We start from the raw sequence: 18002 nt of genomic DNA, 5'->3' as shown, positions 1-18002 counted from the left end.
TTGAACAACTTATGAGCCTCTTCATTTTTCGGGTTAGGAACCCTGTGACGTAATACAAAATACAGTCGGCTACTGCAGGTGAGGTGCTGTCGCCTACGACTATGTCGTCACATTCCCATTCTTCGGTGCCCACTAGCGCGTCAATCCTCGACTTCAGCTCCTGCAAGGTATCATGATCATTATTGTTCTTAAATGCACAGAGAAAGTCTGAGAGTTTCAGTATAGGTGCCTCGTTGGCCAGGACTTCACAATTCCCGAACTTTGGTGGTTTTAAAATACTGTAAATTTACAGCATGCGATACAACTGCAGGAACGTTGTCATGGTTGGGTGATCGTTCTGACTTCCTGCAAGACGAATTTTTCCAAAAAAGCGCTCCAAGCAGTCCTGATTTAGTTTCCCAGTAAGGACATGCTTGAAGCCACAATTTTTGATTAAGTAAGTACATAAATCTAACGTTGACCTCAGAGTAACACGCAATCCTTCGGCAGTATTGGCTGTCAGGAACATGTCTTTCAATATTGCACCACTGTGAACCTCTTCTTCCCAGTTGTCTAGCCACTTTAATGAATCTTCAAGTGTGAGACCAGTCCCTCGTCCCTTCCTCTGTACGTAACTCCCTCAGCAGAGAAGCGACGATTTAGGGCATCAAACATGTCATTTATTCTTCTTGTGAATTCGACTGTCCCGTCGCAGTCCGCGAGGCTTCCAATACCGCGATCTTTGTAGAAGATTAATCCCTGGGCTACAGAGTTGCTAAATACTTGCGTTGCAAGGCGCACACGCATCTTGTCGCAATTCGTGGGATATAAGTGTGACTGGGTGAGCCTAGGGCACACACGAAATCCAGCTGGCACAACTTTGTCTTCTCTGTACAGGGCAGTATAATCTGTCCACTTTACAAACTTGCCACTCACTTTTAGAAATTTATTCTTGTGCAGGCGATTTCTTATGCATTTCACCAGATGCGGAACATCAGAAAATGCATACACTTTCCTGTCTGAATCAAGTGGATGCTCAAAGAAGTTGCTACAATTCCCTTTCTTCCCACATATACCGAGTTCGGTCCACATGCGCCTGTTTGGATTTGCGCCGTCGCATACAATTCCGTCAACAAGAGCACCAGCACTTTCCAGTAATACAATTGCTTGAAGGACAAGCTGTGCAATAACTGTTCCTTTCGTGGCATTTCGAGATGCGAACACACCAATTGGCTGTACATAGCTATCGGCATACGGTGCAAACATGAACACAAGGCCGTGATCTGCCAACTCAGTTGTGGGTTCTGTATTGTCACCGTGGTCAACTAGACCTACATATGTCATATCTTTTGAGTTGCACGTCCTGCTTTTCTTCACCTGTATTTCATCGAACACAAGATTTCCATGTCTCTTGAAGCTGGACATACTACGAAGCTTTGTTTGCATCGCTTTGAAGAATGCCTCGTCAAAGCCACATTTCAGGCCGACAGAAGATATGCATTTGCGAATGGTTCTCACGGTCGGCAGTGGCAGGATGTCATTGGCCAGCAGGAATCTGTACGCAGAAGGTGAGCGAACATGCAAAAGTAGGCATAACAGCAACCAATCCTCAGTGTATCGGCGACCTTTTTTTGTTTTGCATCGACCAGCAGCAATGCATTCGCGCAGAATCATTTGTTGAGCATCAGGAAGGTTGGATCTACCGATGATATCGTTCAGCTGCTCTTCTTCCAGCTCGTAGAGTTGCTTCTGGCACAAAAGCAGTTCTTCTTCCAAGCGCTGTTTTGCTGCGAGTAGTCTCATTCTTGAACGGTATGAGGATATTCTAGCTTTGCGGATTACATCAACACGCTGCTTCTTAGATGGTGTTAGCGGAAGACGTACGCGTTTCAGTTGATGTGTTCTCTTCTGCCGCCGCATGGTATGGATACGTAATGTATCGTACAAGCCATGACAGTGTTTACAAGGCGATTCCCCATCCACGTGTAATGTACACTTCTTATGTCTCCACGTGCTGGCTTTGTCGACATACGCACATTCTGGTTGAGCTGCAGGGTACTTTTGGAAATCAGGTCCACCTGGACACACATGTAGGTTGTGAAAGTTGTTGATGACACTAGTTACGGCGGGTATTGAATTGACATCTATCCCTCCAAAAGCCAACGTTGTTTCGACGTGTATGTCGTAGACAAAACTCCGAAGGACCAGTCGCCTGTCTGAAGCCGGGGATATTGACAACATCTTTACACAGGTAGGTGAGCATTCTACGTCCTTTGTCGCCACCATCTGACAGAACATGACTCTCTCAACTTCAAAGTGCGAATTTACGTGGTAATTCCAAGTTTCGTTCGGAAGGCGTACTTCATCGAGCTTCGTCAGCAGCACATCGTAATTCAACACATGATTGATGAGAATTTCCTTCGGGGGCACTCCAGCAGTTTCATCGTCGTCGTTAAGTACATCTCGACCAATCGCAGCAGCATCACCACCTTCACAGACACCACTTTCGATAGACACGACGCATCGCTCCTTAGACCTCGATGACGAAGGGACGTCAGCGACGGATCTTCGCTTCGGAGGCTTCCTAGCAGGCTTAATTGAGGACAGATACTTCGGACATCCAGGGAAGATAGTTGGCACCATAGGTCGGCATTTTGCTAAGAATTCATTCAACATCACATCATGGTCAGTTTTCCGCAAAGCCCATCACATCACATCACCGTCATAAACCATCACATCACGAGCCCGTCACTCAACTTCAACCTCAGAATTCATCACTTCATAACCCATCATTCAACTTCAACTTCAGAATTCATCACATCATAACCCATCATTCAACTTCAACTTCAGAACCCATCACATCACATCACATCATTCAACTTCAACTTCAGAATCCATCACATCATAACCCATCATTCAACTTCAGAACCCATCATCAGAATTCAACTTCAGATCCCATCGCGGTTTTGAAGTTCAATTCCTATGATGGGTTCTGAAGTCGGTGATGGATTTTGAAGTTGAAGTTTGTGATGGGGCTCTGAAGTTGAATTCCTATGATGGGTTCTGAAGTCAGTGATGGATTTTGAAGTTGAAGTCTGTGATGGGGTTTTGAAGTTGAATTCCTATGATGGGTTCTGAAGTCGGTGATGGATTTTGAAGTTGAAGTTTGTGATGGGGTTTTGAAGTTGAATTCCTATGATGGGTGCTGAAGTCGGTGATGGGGTTTTTGAAGTTGAACTCCAACAAAGGCCTACGTGGGGGGTGCCCGACTGCAGGATTACGACGCTAGCGTCCTGCTCGCCTGTGTTTGCGTGGGTTTCCTGGTAGTGGCAGCAAAAGCGTAAGCGAAGGAGGGGTATGCTGTTTGGTGGGCGCGGTCAGCCTGCACTCGGTTGGACTTGGAAGCAGGGTTTACCAATGAAGGAGGAAAGGGAGGGATGCCACGTTTGACCTCCGCTGTCGCATGCGAACAGCGAAAGGTGTATTGCTTGCGCGGTAGGGTTGTTGCACAATATTGCGCCCGTTGTTGACAGATAAGTGAGCGCATAGCACATTGCGCGTTCATGTGGCTTCGGGTGACCGCTGATGGGGTTTTGAAGTTGAATACCAACGAAGGCCTACGTTGGTGTGCCCGGCTGCTCGCTGCTGGAGGATTACGACGTTGGCGTTTTCCTCGCCCCTGTTAGCGTGGATTTCCTGGTAGTGGCGGCGAAAGCGTAAGCGGAGGAGGGGTATGCTGTTTGGAGGGTGCGGTCGCCTTGCTCTGGGTTGGGCTTGGAAGCAGGGTGCACCAAGAAAGGAGGGAAGAGAGGGATGCAACGTTTGACCTCCGCTGTCGCATGTGAACGGCGGCGGGAGATATGTTGCTTAGGCGGTAGGGTTGTTGCACAATGTTGCTCCCGTTGTTGACAGCTAAGTGAGCGCATAGCACATTGCAGGTTTATGTGGCTTCGTACGATATCCTTGTCTGCCGGTACATTGCACGATCATGGGGCTTCATACCTCTCGCTTTTCCGCCGTGCCATTTTTCACTCGTGACGCGGGGGTATTAGCTTCGGCATCGGAATACATCGTGACCGGCCACTCAGTATTACATGAGTTCTTGTGACATGATGCCTACTGACACTGGAAATAGCCGTCATGAACGAATTCAGCGACTTGTAATCACCTTCGCTGGACTTATGTTTTTACTCTAATTCTTTCATGCAATACACCACTGCAGTGGTTTATCCGGAATCCCAAGCAGGGGGCGCGGTCATTATTACAGCTACGTGATAACAGCTTTACACGTATACTTACCGACAGGTCATTACAGCTGAAACGGCAAGCCCCCTTTTTTGCAGGGGGTGTCGCCAAACTTTTTTCTTTGGAATGGGGGTGTCACAGGGATGTATCATGGTCTGGATAAATCACTGACACCAAAAACTGAGAATCTGTCCTCGGAAAAGTGTAACCCATTGTATTATTTTTCCTCCGAGGAGGGTATATGCGGACGACCGAGGCGTTTGGACACATGTAATACATACAGAATGTGAGGCGCAAATTGAAGTGAAGACTGCAAGGAGCCCGGAAGAGCACCAACTTACAGTCGTGAAACAGTTTCTTTTCCTCTCTTATAATCTCTAAATAAATATGTGTCGACACAGTTTCCACGACCCAACAATTCCCACTCTTACCTGTTTTTATTTGATGTTTGAAACAACCCCTCATCATAATCACTTGACAGTAGTGTTAGTCACTTTTTGAGGTAACTTCGCAAAAGTATCATGAGCAAAGTTGTATTTCGCTTCATGTCCAAGCAGGCAGAACGCACAACGCGGGCTCCTTTCTTTTTATTTTGCTGCGGAAAAATCCGACGACAGTGATCCCGCCTCTTGCACGTGCGCGGCGCCAGCAGCCTGTCTGCTCCGCCTTGTTGCAGCGCGATGTACTGGATGTATGCAAACGCAATTCCGACGTGCTTCTGAGTTTGGTCGCAGCAGAGCATGGAGTGCATTTTTTTACGGGGAAGGTGGTAAGGCCACTGGCAACGTTCTATGAAATGTGCGCGGAAAATGGGAACTCGCGGAACTTGGAATTCCAATTCTCATTTTGTGCCCAATTGACAAGGTATATTCGGAACTCCGCTCCGAACTTAATTTCGGCATGGTAGCAAGAACTTTCATTTCTCACTTAATTTCATTTTGATAACTTGAAGGTTGTAACTTCATTACATATTTAGCTTAATGACGTAACTCGTAACTAGCAACTTTTGGGTGGTAATTAACTTCCTCACCTCTGTTGAAATGTACTTTATTGGCGATGAATATCTAAGAAATAGCAGCTGCGTGGTCTGATGGAACACTTGTGTCCGATGGATGCTACATGCATGCCGAACACATAATTCCCCAAAACATGACCTATGCACTTCAGATAAATAAGAGACCTATAGTGACCTCTGTGTATTACATTTAAAATAAAAGACGTCCACAAAAACAATGCCAGCCCGATCTTGTCCTATTTGGATCCCAATCACACAAAGGAAAAATAAGCAATCTAAAAAGACACAAAATAAGCCTAATAAAACACACTTCGTCAGTACGACAGCAATCTACTGTCGTCTAGTAAAACGTGCGTACGCGACCGAAGGCGGAGGCTGAAATCCGAACCCATCCAATATACATATACACGCACATTATAGCTGTAGGCGAGCAAATGAGTCAAACAGAACAACCGCAACGTGCAGACCGCGCGACCGCAGAACGCCAAATCGCATCTCGATCTAATCTACCGCTCACATTCGCAACATACAGTTGCCTCCGGCTACATGACATTGCCCTCCGCGCCCCACTACGCCAGAGAGTAACGCGTCCCAAACACTTCCCTACCTGCGACCGCCGATACACAACAAAGGGGGGGGGAGGAGTCTGCCAGGCATCTGCAGTGTCAGGCCCATACGCCCACGCCAGACACGAAACGCGAAGCGTTTATGTGCGCTCGGTGCACTCCAATACACATTTGCCATTCACTCCGCACGCGTTCGTACAAGTAGCAGTCACGACACGTGAACGTCAGACATCGACTAAACATGTCGGCTTCAAAACCTATTATGAGGACTTCGAAACCTATCCGTCATCTTCAAAATCCATCGCGCAGACTTCAGCTTCAAAACCCATCCCGCTGACTTCCCATTAAAAACCATCGCGCTGACTTCAAAACCCAACACACGGACTTCGACTTCCAAACCCACACACGCTGACTTCAACTTCAAAACCAATCACGCTGACTTCAACATCAAATCCCACCACACTGACTTCAACTTCAAAACGCATCACGCGGACTTCAACTTCAAAACCCGTCACGCGGACTTCAACTTCAAAACCCGTCACGCGGACTTCAACTTCAAAACCCATCACGTGGACTTCAACTTCAAATCCCATCACGTGGACTTCAACTTCAAAACCCATCACGCGGACTTCAACTTCAAATCCCATCATAGCCCTTCATTCAACTTCAACATCAACTTCACATCACATCATGACCCTTCATTCAACTTCAACTTCAGATTCATTTCACACCATGCCGTTCATTCAACTTCAACTTCAACTTCACATCACATCATGCCCTTCATTCAACATCACATCATTCTCTATGAGGTGATGGTGAATGACGTCGGTGAAGTCCATCATGAATGAATTCGCCGACCTATGGTTGGCACAGCGTGCGGCAACAACACCGGGCACTTCTTTTTCTCGTGCAGCAGAATATGTCCATTAATTTCGGAGTGGTATACCCTGGAAATCATGCTGTCCATGAAGTGCTTTTCGCAGACACTGTCAGTAGGTCGAATGTCTCGATCCTGACGAGGGATTGCACGGTTCCATATTGCTAGCCTTTGAGCGTCCGACGGCGCTTTGAAGAGAGATACTTTTTCGCTCGTGGAATCATAGCCGGAACGGCAATTCGGAACGAAACACTTTCTACCCATTACTGTGCATGCAGCCACTCACTGATTTTGCGTCGTCTTCAGAGTGTTGTCACGTTTGGATTTCTCGAGAAAAAAGCGGAGGTCCAACTATACGCAGCGGCCCAAGACGCCAGCTTATATAAGCACAGAGCATGGGTCCGAGAGTCCGATACCACAGTGAAAGCTGCCCTTTATTTCACAAAAATATCTACAAAACAAGAGAACCAAGTTCCCTCGACTTGTTTTCTGTTCCCTCCCTGTTCCCTGGACGATGACCTGTTTTTACAAGGTGCAATAAAATTCGGGGTGCAAACGAAGCGAAAATGGAACGAAGTCGTCGTAGTGGCTATTATTGTAACACGCTGCTATTCCAAATTAATACTGTTAAATTAGTAAAGGTGTTTGACAAGGTTCTACAACATATAAACTCTCCAAAAACACCAAACAAGCTATATGCATTCTATCCCGTCGCTACACTGCGCGAGAGTTCAATTTCAGCAACCCCATACTTTGCGGTTATGCCAGTGCAAAGTTTGGAAGAGAGAAGCCCACGATTGTCAGCGCCACATCTTGCGTAGGGGGAGAACCCTGAACGACCTTGAACATTATCTGGTCGGCGCTTCGCGGGCAGCGGTGGGGGAGCTTCCTCACCTAACTATATATATATCTTACACCGTGGTTGCGCCCGTTGTTGACAGGTAAGTGAGCTCATAGCACATTGCGCAGTCACGTGGCTTCGGGCGACCGCTGATGGGGTTTTGAAGTTGAATACCAACGAAGGCCACAAGCGGTTGCCGGGAGGAATGCACCTCCACCCGATTGGTCATTTTGAATGACGTCATGCTGGAACCTCATTGGAGAAAATCGCCGGCAGCGTCGTCTGTTCTCTGTCTTTCATTAGCATCGCTACCACCACCTGTCTTTTTTTGGTGTCTCGACACGTGCTTTCCACTTTTGATGTCGCGAAATGTCCGAATCAGCTAGCTTAAAGCCGTTGACAACGTGCCGCATTTGCGACAAGGTGTTTGCAAGGCCTTCAACTCTACGAAGACATATAGGAAACGTGCATCATGTAACAGCAGATCTGCGCCTTCCTTTCAAATGCCAGGACTGCAAATCGGAGTTCGCAAACCTCGAAGCTCTGCGAAATCATGCGGTCTCAAAGCATCAATTTCCAGAGGAAATCGTGGAAAGAACCTTCGACAATGAAGAAGGTGAGCCATCCCCTTCCTGAAATAATGAGACTTCCTCAAAGTCCAGGTTTTGGCTATGCAACAAAGACAGAAAAAAGGTCGTGGCGCGGTTCGTCGCACAGCTGTACCGTATCTTTCTCTCCATGCTCCCCCCCTCCCCCGGAACTTTCCTAGGGGGGGCCAGGCCCCCTCCGGTAATCTGCCCAGCTGACACTCAAGAAGATGAAAGTTTCGAGGGATATCCTAAGAATCGATCGCGTGTTGCATGCAAGTGATGATGAAAATCCTCTAAAAGTTAGTCTCAGTCACAACACGAAATTCCTCATACCATGCTCGACCTCTCTGGCCCCGGCCCCCTCCGGCAGAGTGAAAACTCTTCGCCTCTTCTCAGAGAGCTTCACTCCTTACACTTTCCAAGATGTTTTCCCTCGCAAAGGCATCAGAGAAGATGTGTGGAATATCTCATACATTAATTGTGAACTCAAGAGGGCAATTATTATTTTTCTCTCGCAGATTTTAAGAAGTGGAAGGAAAGTGAAGAGACAGAGTGGCAGGCAAGATTTGTCTCATCCACTGCAGCAAAACGACTGGCAGATGGGTCTGTTAGGCAGTACCTGACATGCCATCGTTCCGGAGTCTACTCAAGCACAGGGGTGGGAAAAAGGAGGTTAAAATCACAGAAATCCTGTAAAATCGGAAGTCACTGCTTTGCATCCATGACAGTAACAAGAGAAGGTGAAGCAGAAGCAGTCAAGGTGCGCTACCAGAAATGTCACACCGGACATGGTGTCGAACCCCAACATTATGGACTTTCATCAAATGAAAAAGCGGAAATTGCAGGTATCATGTTCTATTGGACAGTGTTGTAGCCATTATTCACTTGGAACTGTGGTGGTGATAGCAGTTCCTTTTTGTTTTGAGTTCATTAAGCTGAAATGTGAACTGGAACAGTAGGGTGATCTACATTCCGCATTGCGACGCAATGTAATGTAGAAGGGTCATTACATAACACAAAAGAAAGAACAAACAAGGACATAAAACAAGGATTAAACAAACAGTCTGTTAAGCAAATTTTTCATAGTTGAGCACCAGCAGATGTCTGTATAATGGATGCAGAATTAGCTGTGCATGAAAACTTTCTCTTTTCATTGTGTACTTTGTTTTGTGGTATGCAGGTTCATTTACAAACTACTATGTCACATGTTGCCATTTCCTGTGCTCAACTGCGGATGAGGAACATCATACTCTGATATCTCACACAAAGTATCTGCTGTTTACAGGAAAGCTAGCTGAAGGCGTCTCGCTGCAGGCCATATTGGACAGCATCCGAGACTCCATTGCAGGCCCTGTGACACGGCTTCATCTTGTGAACCGACGAGACCTACACAACATACTGAAGTCATTCAACATTACGTATTCGGAACGGACAAACCAGAACGATGTTTTAAGTGTTGCCACGTGGGTGGACTCAATGCAACCTCAAGATAACAGTCCAGTGAGGTACTTCAAGCAACAGGGGCTCTGTGACGAGAAAGGTCTTTTTGAGAAAGATGACTTTGCTTTAGTCATTATGACAGAACCCCAGCAACATTTGCTCTCGAAGCTCGGCTCAGAGAAGATATGCATTGACTCAACTCATGGTAAGCTCACAGACTGGCACAACTGTTCAGTAGAAACGTGGCGAGTTGTGACAGCTATTGCCAAAAGCGGGGTGGCGGTTCTTTGCTATAGGAACATACAGCTCATGGGAATGGCAGCTTTGCATCGAAAAGCTGGGATATGTGTGGTTTCCATCACTGGGCGATACAACAATTGACTAAAAGGCTGCGCTGCTTCACACTGATACCCATTACAACAACTATTGCTCTATCAGCTGAATTATATTGCTTCACAAGTAGCTTGTTGAGAAACCACTGTTTCAGAAACACGCAGAAAACTGCTGTTTACTGTGAATCAAGCTAAACTGATCTCTTTATTCCTTATTTTGTGCACTTGTGTAATGGTTCCTAATGCTCTCAGATTATGCTCAAATTCTATGAGTCTTGTGACAAATATCAAAAAGAAAATAATCCTACAGTATCTGCTCATGCCTCGTAAAGTCTGTTATCCGGCCTGACTCCAGGTTTTTGTGCTTAGTTATAGATATCTGAAAATGGTGTATCACAAAGTGTACCTACAGTGACAATCACTTAGAAATCACATCCTGTGACCTCACTGTCGTGTTTTCCAGTTTTGGTGTTAAGCTTTACCAAAGGATGATGAACGGATTGGGCATTTCCACTGGAGAGCTTTTAATCTAAAAGTTGTTGATATTGTTAGGAATACAGCATCTTTGCAATGATGTATATTTTCTTCTTGCAGGCACGACTGGGTATGACTTTCTCCTAACAACCTTGATGACAGTGGATGAGTACGGGGCTGGTCTTCCCTGTGCATATTTGCTGAGCAACCGTGCAGATACTTCAACTATGAAGGTGTTCTTTGAGGCAGTGAAGGCATCTGCTGGCAGTCTTGCCACAAAAGTTTTTATGTCCGACGACGCATCCGAATTCTACAATGCATGGGAAAGTGTGATGGGGCCAGCAGAACGCAGGCTCCTATGTGCTTGGCATGTCGATCATAACTGGCGTAAAAACCTGAACAAACTCAAGGGACAGCACGTACAGGTTCAAGTGTACAAGACACTAAGGTTACTTCTGGAATGCACAAACGTGGAGCAGTTTCAGAAGCTCATGCATCAATTTTTATGTGACAAGACTGAAGTTATTCAAGACTTCCTCACATACTTCAAAAACAGCTATGCAACCCGGCCTGAGATGTGGGCATATTGCTACAGAGCAAGTGCAGGAATCAATACAAATATGTACCTTGAAAGTATGCATAGAGCTCTAAAACACTGCTACCTAAAAGGTGAAAAAAACAAAAGGGTAGACAAGTTAATATCAGCTTTAATGAAACTGACAAGAGATAAGTTGTTTGATCGTCTTATCAAGATGTGCAAGGGGGCTAGGACGTACAGATCAAACCTGATTGCAAAAGCGCATAATGCTAGTGAAGGAATTGCGCAGGATAATGTGCTACCCTCAAGTGATGCAGCTACTTGGGAGGTAAAGTCACAAAGTGTGGCAGGTGTGCTGTACACCGTCAAAGAATTGACTGATCCCGAATGTCAAGGAAGATGCATGTTAAGGTGTGAAAAATGTGATAAATGTGTGCACAGCTATGTCTGCACATGTCATGACCATGTCATAAGCTTCAACATGTGCAAACACATTCACAAAGTTGCATATTCTGTGACCAGTCAGCCAAATGAGCCAAGCAGTACGCAACAGCCTGATGCAGAAAGTTGTCAAAAGCTCTTTGATAGTATGTGTGCCTTGAATAACATAAGAGAAGTTGCTGCTAACAGCTCAGATGTTTCACAAGCCATATCTCTAGCACATAGTGTGATTGGTTACTTATCATCAGGTGGTGTGGAACATGAGACGGTGACCAAAGTCCACAAGCTATTACAAAATGCTGCTGACCTGCTAAGTGCACAGGAAGCAGCAAAGTGCTCAAAAGAGCCAAACAACAAAAAGCTGGTAAAGCAACTTCGCTACCACACGACAAAGAAAAAGTGGACAAAGAAACCCAGACTCAGTCTTTCAAAGCCTACAGCAGCTGAAAAAGAAATGCTAAAGCACCAGCTCAATGACAACGAGGCTGAAGTCACTTACATTCATGCAGGCGCAGATCATGCATACTAATTTTTGTAGAGAGGCCACATGTCTGGTTAAAAGTATTGATCTTTTTATCCTTGCAGCATTCAAAGTTGCATGCCACTGTAATGTCTATGACTTCATTTTAGTCTTTACCTGTTTGTCATTGTTTTATTATTATCGATTTTGTGCTTTACACAGGCATAGCGCACATATGGACGGGCATGTTGGTGTTTGTACCACTGTACTAATCCAGGTCCTGTTATGATGATTACCAGTGAGTTTAGCTTTTTACATGTTTATTACATTTTTCTACAGCTGTACGTATTGATATTCCAGTCATTGCACTAGTCAGGTCATGTGTTTTTCAAGATTTTTACTTGCTTGTAATATTTCTTTGTGCTTTGCATATTTAGCAGACATTTTAGAACCCCACGTTCTCCTTTTTGAGCTACCATTTTTCTTGCTTCTATGTAGTGAATCTTTCTGTGGCATTGTATATCTTGACATCATTTCCTATCGCTATATGCTATCTATAACTGCTGTGTATATTAACTTTACTAAAGTGCTCCTCCTGCCCAGTAATTGCCTCCGTGTCCCTGTGTTTTATGTAGTTTAATATTCTGCCCACCAGTATTGCACGAACTGATTGCCCACATAGTGTCATGTGTGGAATATGGAGCATCATAACAGCATATCAGACTTAGCTGGTAAACCATGTGTACAGGAAAAAAGAAACACAAGTGTAGATATCACAGAGCCACCAACTGTTTTGTTTTAATTAACACATATAGTAGAAGCAATTGAAAGAAACACTGCAGCACAACACATTAATATCTGTGAGATTTGCATGGAAGCACATAAAAATTATAATTTGAAAATTGTGCTAAAAGATATCCACACAAAGAGCATCGCACTGAAAACTGTGTGCTAATACATAGTGCATTTTCACACAACACTAAAAGAGTGCTACATAAAAGGTTGCCAATAGCAATCCACAAGAAGAAAAGTAATATTCCAAAATGCCTGTAGTACACATAATATCATAAGACTTAAAGTAGCACAGAAGACATTTTTAACATCCTGTTTTCTTCTTATAAAACTTAAGCAAACCGGTAACATGCACCATGAGAAGTCATTCACACCACAGAGTCGTAATTATCGCAGAAATTGAATTTAAGTACGCCGCAAAGAGCAACTGCGGTGGAGAGCAGTATCAGCCTGTGATCTGCCTGGGACCTCACGCTGATGCTACAGGGGCCATGCATGCCGATTGGTCCAGAGAAATGTTGTCTGCTGCTTGGGGTTCTGAAAGGGCCTTTCTCCTAGCTCAGTAATGATTCGGCCTCTTCTTCTATCCACAATTCTCCTGGAGAATTGGCAAAACTGGTTTATGGCAGCAAAGGGACAGGGCAGTGACCCCCTGACCAGCGAATCAGAACTAGTTGGCCCTGTAACGTCACCGGTGATGTGGCATCATACTTCTCCTCAGCGTATATACCCGGAGTGGCGAGTTAAGGGTGACGGAGTGGACAGATCAAAAACTCTTTCGCTCTGTTTGGTAAGATGACACATACACTTTTATCAGACGTCTTAATCTGAACATTTTTGGGATTGCTCTCTCTACTCCTGTAAGATAACACTACAAATTTTGTCGCAGCAGGACCTGGCTTAATACTGCATGTATAATTAAGAGATCTATGTAGATATGGTCAAAACCTGTATGAATATAAGGGACCTCAACTTTTGTATTAGCAAGCTGCTGCAGCATCATTTTCTTGCTCATCTGCAGTTGCCTTCGACAGAATAAGCCTTGGCCCTTTTTAGTCCCTATATGTTTGTCGTATGAAAGTGAAGCAGCTTTTCCACCTTTTTATTGTGTGGTTCCTTTGTGCGCCAACTTCTTTGCTTGAAACTCAACAAATCTGCGGCACTTTGTAGCAGTTTTTGTACTTTTGTGACTATCTCTTGTTCACACCAGCTGAGAACAAATAACCAACAATGCTGTGTGCCAGAGGAAAGGCTTGTGACGCATCTGAGCTGACAGCAACGGCCACTTTTGATTCATTTAGAGCACAGATACTGTCAAGGAGCTCCTGGCATCAGGTTGTTCACTCCTTCATGGCTGTGCGTGTTGGGTGTCCCCAGAACATGCAACACTATGAATATGTCTTCACATATTAAAGCTGATTACATGATCATGACATGTACAAACATAGCCATGAACACATATTTTGCACTGTTTGCATTTTAGCACACATTTTCCTTTCCATCATGTGTATTGCTGGTGGTATTGCTGTGACTGTGTATGTTACACCTGTAACAGACTGGGGCTTCACATCCCAAACACTTGGATCCCTTGATGGTGCCACACTATCATCTGCCATCCTTTCACTTGCATGATGAGCTCCCATACACATCTTGATAAGGCCGTCAAAGAGCTTGTCCCTAGTCTATCCCATCAAAGCCGAGACCAGCTTGTCTATTGTCTTGTTCTTTTCTTCCAATGCTTCTCCCAGCAATGCTTGAGAGCCCTGTGCATGCCCTCCAACTACATGTTCATGTTTATTCCTGCACTCGCTCTGTGGCAGCGTGCCCATACTTCAGGTCGGGATGGATAACTGTTTTTGAAGTAGATGAGGATATCTTGAAAGGTTTTGTCAGCATCATCTAAAAACAAGGTCATCAAGTTCTCGAATTCTTGGACGTCTGTGCACTCCGGAAGCAGTCTCAGTGATTTGTACACCTGAGCTTGAATGTTTTGGCCTTTTTTGTCCTATGAATGCTGCTGTTGATTGTGTGGGTACTTTTCTGGGCAAAAACATCCTCAGTCTCATTCACATAGGTTTTAGTCTCTCCAACGGATCTCAATGCCATGTATATTTTGTCTTCTTTCCCAGTTGTTACTTTCTATCTCTTTATGAATATTTTTGTGACATCAAATGTGTCAAGCAGTTCATCACTATGTACTCCCTCACCCTCTTCCTTTCTGCTCTCACCCATGTTAGTGCTATATATTGTTTTGTAACATGTGCACAATGTACCTGAAGAAGGGCAGTCTCTGCCTGAAAGCTCGTAATAAATCTCGAAATTTTGGATGCTTCCTATGTCTTCCATCTTCAAGCATACCTTTAATCTTGCTCAGACTTTTCTGCCAGTTTTGGTCTATGTGCCACACACACAGCAACCCTCGTTCTGCTTGTCCCATCACGGTCTTCCATGCAATATAGAACACTGATGCATTGTCTGACATAAACACCTTTGTGACGAGAGTTCCTGCACACAGTAAGCAAAAGGCATGCCCGCACTGTACTCATCAACTGTCATGTCGTCGTATTCAGTTATGCCTGCAAGAAGAAGAAAGTGAGCGTTCATTGTTCTGTAGGGGACACTGTTGTAAAAAATCAGCACTCCATGGTCTACCACATCTCAAACCTCCAGGTATTGCAAGACTATTTCTTTCTAGTAATAACGTGCTGCAACCGAGGTAATATGGGGCGGCAAAGCACTGACAGGCGATTTTAGCTAACCGTGTCCCCAGCAGTACATTAATGCAAGCTAAATACATACAGGGTGCTTCGTGTAACATGTGTTACAAAATGTTGTGTAAAAATCCTGTTGTCCAAAAATTATGTAACCAACCTTGTCTGCTTGCGTGGAACTTTCTCCACAATGTAGCACCTTCAGAAAGTGTTAACAGCGAGAAACTATGTATTGTGAATTGACATCAAAAACGTGCCACGTCAATGTAGAATTTTTATGATATACAAATAAGAAGTGTATGGCAGATATAGCCCATTTCACCTAAAAATACATTGCCTACTACAATACTACTCTCTGAGAAAAGGTTGTGAAAACTTCAGTTTGTGTTTACTCATTCTTGGCACTTAATTTTTGTTACTGTTAGCTATATCTCACATTGTAACATGCACTGACACCTCGTCACTGCATTGTTTTCTCTACACGGGTTGAGCCTATGCAGATCTTCTCTAAGCCGAGCTTTGATAACAACTGCTGTTGTTTCCATCAGTACTACTAAAGAGAGGTCGTCCTTGTTGAACGGTCTTTCTAAAAAGGGGCTGCCAGGTACACGTACACAGAAAAACTGAATGGCCTTTCTCATCACATACTCCCTGTTTGAAGAACTTCACTGGGCTGTTGTCCTGAGTGAGCGTTGCCTCATCGCAAGTAACAAGAGACCTACGCCCCAGCAACACTCACGAAATCGTCATGATCCATTCTTTTGGCATAACTGACGTCAAAAGACTTCAGTATGTTGTGGAGGTCCATTCAGTTGACAAGGTGGAGACGTGTTACAGGGCCAGCAGTAGAGTCCTGTACATCATGCAGGACGACTTGCAATGACACACCTTCTGCTAGTTTCCCTGCAGGCAACAGACATATTGTGTCAAATACAGAGATGTTGGTTCATAATTGCTGTATCGGGGCTGGACGGGAGCAGTTTGAAATGTAGGTGCCTATAGTACAGTGAAGTGTACATTTACTGTCAGGCTCTTTTTGTTGTTAAATATGTCCTTTTGAAATATTTTGTATTAAAGCTTTCCTCAGGAAATTTAAAACTTTCCTGCATTTGGGGGCAAGGATTGGGTGCTATCTTTGAACCCACAATTCTAGGTGAAATGGGACGCTATACTGACAGGTTCGGGCATCATTAGTAATTTTGCCCAGCCACCATGGGTCTTTGTCCAGCTTGCAATCAAAAGTGTAAATCTTCATTACATAAGTAGTCTTCAGTCTTAAACACTTTACTATTTCTTTGATATGAAGTTTACGTCAAATGTGTATATACACATGCAACTGAACTAGTGTGCACTCAAAAAGAATACAGGAATAAACACACGTTATTCTCCACCGTCTCACAATAAATTCTCGTTATTCACACGAATTAATTGTTGATGGACGGGGTGGTATATCGTGTATAACCTGAATTTATTGTAAGTCGATCTGGACAGACCCATTTTGTTTGATAATATGAAATACCCTCTGCCAGTACACCGCACCATACCTGCAATCTTTGCATTTTCGTTGGATGACAGCTGAAAGCACTGTGGGTCAACACCATTCCTTGTGTGCTCTTCCTGCACCTTCACTCATGCACCAGTGCTTACCTTTCCCCGTTCCTGCACTCGAAAAGTTCAACACAATCCTGAAACCACGTGATTCACACCACAATCACACAATCAAGCGGGATGTGGAGCTAGACAGACAGTACACATAGCGGACCTAGCAGCAGACGACGCTGCCGGCGATTTTCTCCAATGAGGTTCCAGCATGACGTCATTCAAAATGACCAATCGGGTGGAGGTGCATTCCTCCCGGCAACCGCTTGTCGAAGGCCTACGCACTGATCTCTATGTATAAAGGCTGGATCGCGCATGGGAGAGGGGCTCGTGGGGGAGAGGCGTGCATTCGGGCCGCCATGTTGGGAGGCCCTAAAACGCAGTGTGCGCCCATAGAAAACAATGGGAGGCAACGGAGATTGTGAGTATTTATTGCGCTGCAGGCGTTGATCGTTGTTTGTCATCACACAATTTTGTAAGGTGCCAGTATACTGATGTATCCTAACAGTGTTTCACAGGTGTCCTGTCGTTCGATTCTTAATTACGTTATGTTTTGCATTCCGAAACTAGACCGTCACGGCAGTGCAGCGCTGGTGATTGTACTACAGTACGTTTCCCAGCCAATATTTCAATAAGAAACGATGTGAGGTTAACAACAACCATGTATGTAATATCCCGTGCTGCGTTGTGGACAAAAATTGTTCCATAAAGAACGGTCCGGGATGATATATATACTCGCATGGCAGAAAGAGATCGTACTGTAGAATCACAGCCGTTGTCTTAGTCGTGTATGGGTTTAGTATGATTTATATCAAGCATCGTGGCAGAAACAGTCTTTTAGTAAACGACAGCGGTGCTTTGCCTCGCAAATATGGACACACCGAAGCAGCCCTAAATACTTCACGCCATTAGATCACGCTCGTTAGGACAGTTAATCAGGTAGTGATGTAAGCTTAATCAATTAAGTTACTTAGAAAGTGGTAACACCTCCTTGAGACACAGGACTTATCTCTTTTTTAAGTACAGCCCTTCTATGTTTGTTTGCTTCTTCCTTTATTTGCTCGGATTATTTGCAGGCGCGGTTGTGCCAAACTGAATGTCC

The 18002-nt window shown here is 44.7% G+C and overlaps 1 long non-coding RNA gene across 2 annotated transcripts; it reads right to left on the bottom strand.

Moving 5' to 3' along the window:
- Positions 1–12576: 12576 nt before the first annotated feature.
- Positions 12577–17154, bottom strand: LOC135378977 (uncharacterized). Of its 2 annotated transcripts, none has more exons than XR_010418654.1 (3): positions 16846–17154; positions 15950–16204; positions 12577–15166 (listed from the first exon to the last, which is right to left on the bottom strand). It is a non-coding gene; the product is annotated as an uncharacterized LOC135378977 (long non-coding RNA). The 2 variants fall into 2 exon arrangements; XR_010418655.1 differs by having other exon boundaries at positions 16949–17154.
- Positions 17155–18002: the final 848 nt, after the last annotated feature.

This window comes from Ornithodoros turicata, chromosome 1 (genome assembly GCF_037126465.1).
Source record: "Ornithodoros turicata isolate Travis chromosome 1, ASM3712646v1, whole genome shotgun sequence".
Taxonomy (NCBI): Eukaryota; Metazoa; Arthropoda; class Arachnida; order Ixodida; family Argasidae; genus Ornithodoros; species Ornithodoros turicata.
This window is presented reverse-complemented; position numbering and strand designations above follow the sequence as displayed.